Source organism: Triticum aestivum, chromosome 2B, assembly GCF_018294505.1.
Source record: "Triticum aestivum cultivar Chinese Spring chromosome 2B, IWGSC CS RefSeq v2.1, whole genome shotgun sequence".
Taxonomy (NCBI): domain Eukaryota; kingdom Viridiplantae; phylum Streptophyta; class Magnoliopsida; order Poales; family Poaceae; genus Triticum; species Triticum aestivum.
Genome location: NC_057798.1, coordinates 350,443,200 through 350,447,066, shown reverse-complemented (window position 1 = coordinate 350,447,066; position 3,867 = coordinate 350,443,200).

Genomic DNA, 3,867 nt, shown 5'->3' with positions numbered 1-3,867 from the left:
GATCCTCTATGGCGGATGTAATTTAAGGGTGCATGGCTTCATCATAGAGAGGTGATGTGTATGGCAGAGGCCACCAACAATGGGGTGCGAGAGAGAAAATGCCCGTAGAGAGGGAAGAGAAGGTGTGTGCGCATGAGAGGAGTCGACATCGAGAGAACGTGTTTGTTCAAGAGACACCGAGGAATACTACTATATATCGATGGTGCATGTAGGCGGGAATTAAACAAAGGGATGGTCTTATTGGTTTCGGGGATATAGGGGAAGAGTGAGAGGTGGGGGGGGGTAGCTAGAATGAGATTGTTAAGTGTGAGTGTGTGTTTTACCCATCCAGGCGGAAGTTATGTGCACAAAAGAGGAGAATGATTCGATGTGGCGTTAGGATTGAGGGTAATTAACTACGTAGGAGACATAGAGACCTTCAACGTGCATGTGTGAGAGGTATACATGTATACGTGGGATGTGTGTGTGTGTGTGTGCGCGCGCATGATCAAGATAAAAGAAAGAAGACATAAGTCATAAGATCAACGACATGTGAGAGACGGATCGGTATGACAATATGCATGCATGTGAGAATGCAGGGAAGAAGGCCCGACAATTGAGCATGTGTTTTTGTCTTTAAGAGATAGCGGCATGGGCTGGAGCATGCATCTATGGCGAGCAGAGGGAGTGAGGCGCAACGATTGTGCAAAAGAGATCAACCTATAAATGCATATGTATGGGGAGACATATATAGTGTGGGTGATAGGAAGCAAGACTTCGTGCGAGAAAGAAATGTTGACGGAGAAACTACAGATAGATACAGAGATGGAGATGCAAGCTAGAGGGACATCCGCTAGTTTGGGTGTTGGAGATGACCGTTGGGTGGTTCAAAGGGTGAAGTTATATATGTGTCTGAGAGGGCACTTGACTGCATGTAGAGAGAAACATATGTAGTGTGCGTGATAGGAATCAAGAGTGAGGGCGAGAAAGAAGCTTGATGGAGAAATAGATAAATAGAAAGATAAAGATGCTAGCTAGTGTGCGTTAGAGATAGGAGTCGAGTGGATCAGAAGGCTGGGTAATGTGTGTGGGTGTGAGAGAGATAGAGAGAGGGTGCATGTGAGTCACATACAAACAGATATCAGAGAGAAATGAGATCCAGAGAGACGGAGTTTTGTGTCTGCGAGAGAGAAAGATATTTCACAATGAGAGTGATAGCTAGAGAGACATATGAGGGAACGCAAGATATCCCTAGGGAGAGAGGGTGTGTGTGAGCGACATACAAGAGAACAATGGAGAAATATGAGACCCTGGGAGACAGAGTTTGTGTTTGTGTGTGAGAAAGAGATATTGAAGAGGAAGAGTCATAGGTTCTCATATCTAAGGAGCGAAAGACATCTTTGTATGAGGGGTGTACGAGTGGCACACATGGGAATAGTAGAGAGAAATGAGACCCCGGGAGACAAAGTTTTGTGTTTGTGTGAGAGAAAGAGATTTCACATGGAGAATCATAGTTAGAGACACATAGAAGGGAGCGAGATATACATAGAGAGAGATAGAGTGATGAAGGTCGAGGGAGAGAGTACCGTCAGTGTGTTACGAAGATAAAAGATCATTGTCGACATAAAGGTAGCACGAGAGATACGTGAGAGACGATGAACGCGTATAGGTCCAGAGAGATAGTCCTATATAAGCATGAGTGATAGCTATATGAGACGAATATCTGGATTAAAGGGGATTCAAATATTTAAACTGGAGATCACGACATCGATAATATCATAACGCAAACTGGTGTATCAAACATGCATATTCATTTGAATTTGGGCACACGTGTAATGTTATATAGTTTATCAATATTGGTGATCCATAGATTCTTTAATAACAAACAATGCATGGTTTATATGCAATTAATGTCTAAACGGGATTACACTATATGTTGCGTGTGTGAAACACATTATACATGTTTGAGAAGTAAAAAAAACCCACATGAAACACACATTAATTCGAGACAGTTAGCGAGGAATGCATACATTGGATTTCAACATAAAGTGGTTTCAAATATTTGAAAATCCAAATTGATGGATACAACCTTATGAATCTGAGATCATGCCATTTGTAAACCATATTTATGTATAAATGGTGTTGTGCTTTTGAAACTATATATAAAAAATGATGTATATAGAATGTAATTCCAATTGAAAATAGATCCTGCCCGAAAAAAATAGAATACAAACCTGATTCGAATTGAGTTGGCACGGTAAACGTGCACTCTTCAAAATTTGAACGAAGCGGGGAAATTCGCAGTAACTGCCCGAAACCAAAATCTGCGAGATGGAAATCACTACTGCCTAGCCCTACCATGCAAAGCCTATCTACTTGATTTCTATAGGTTTCGATAGGGGTAGGTTTGTAATTTCACCCAAACGTGACGTAACCGCCTCTCACCCGGATTCATAGACGGTGGGCGCCAAAACACAGTGTGTCCTCGGCCGAAATCGACTCCCTCCCCGATTCATATTCATACACGGTGGGCGCCAAAAACAAACTTACGTTGGCAAATATTCGGTGTATGCAAGATTACCGTCCTATCCCCAACCGACTAATGTTGTTGTGATGTAGTAGAAATTTGAAACGGTGGCTAAGTTTGTAAATTTCCTCGCATTTGAGACAAGCGCGCCCTGAATACATGGTTCCCCCTTCCTCTCTACCTCCCTTTTCCCCATTCGTACTCCGTGGGCGCCAAAACACCCTCTCCACCCCACCCTCCTCCGTCCGCCGCTGTCCGCCACCCCATCCACCGCCATCCTCCTCCACCATGCCGGAGCTGATACCCCGACGCCGCTGTCCATTACAAGAGATCGACCTCTCTCATCCACGGCATTGGACCGGGATCCTTGCATCCCGTCCTCTCGCTTCATCCCCGCCGTCGTCCACCTTGCCGGCGCCGCTCCTACGACTGTCTCCTCCACCGCAGCCCGCCGCCACCGTCTACCCTCCTAGATCTGCTTCCACGCCGCCGACAGCCATCCCTACCACAGCACCGTCAAATTCTCAGCAGATGCGTACACGGCGCCGCACCAGAGGTGGTACTCTTTTGTATCTGCTCAACTTATTTATCGCAGCAAGAAAATAGATCGCCACTGCTTTACTCTGATTTCTTGTCTTGGTTGCGATGTTGCCTTTGTCCGGTTTGCACCTTCAGATCCTCCATGGCACGCTCAACACTATACTCCCAATGCTTAAGGTTTTCCCCTTTTATATTCCACACTAGTTAAATCACAGTAGACTAAATTTCAAAATTGGGTCCGTCAATTTTTCAGAGCTCGCTGGAGTTCGCCGATGCGATCGAAGGGGCTCGGGTGGTTGTGGGGCCTCGCCGAACAAAGAAAACTCGATGCGGGTGGGGGTTGGGGCGGGGGTGGGGGTGGGGGTGGCAGAGGAACACAGGCGGTGGGGGCCGGTGGTCCGACTGGCGGCCCGTGCGGTGTTCTGTATGGGAAGAATCAGAGATAAGGAATAAGAAGGGTTAGGAGCCGTAGGATCTTCATCCAACCGCCTAAAATGGTCGAGAGACAGCTGGGAGTTGCATTCTTAATGCGCTCTGGTTCATCATGTGTGGGCACTGCGCAACCAACATTTTATTATCCAAAATCTGCTTGCTCTTCTTTGCCATGTTTGATAGAGCTGGCCTGTACGTGATCGATAGACTTTCAATTACTAGCGGCAATACAACACCGTATTTTCAAGCCAGTTCCAGTTTCCCGATTTATATATCGTGGTTATGGTGTACCCCTATTATGTACGCTATGATCTGCCTAGTTGTTGTGTGCTCTTGTTATCATGGTTTGGTAATAAACTCTCTATACAGTATATTATGAACCTATCATC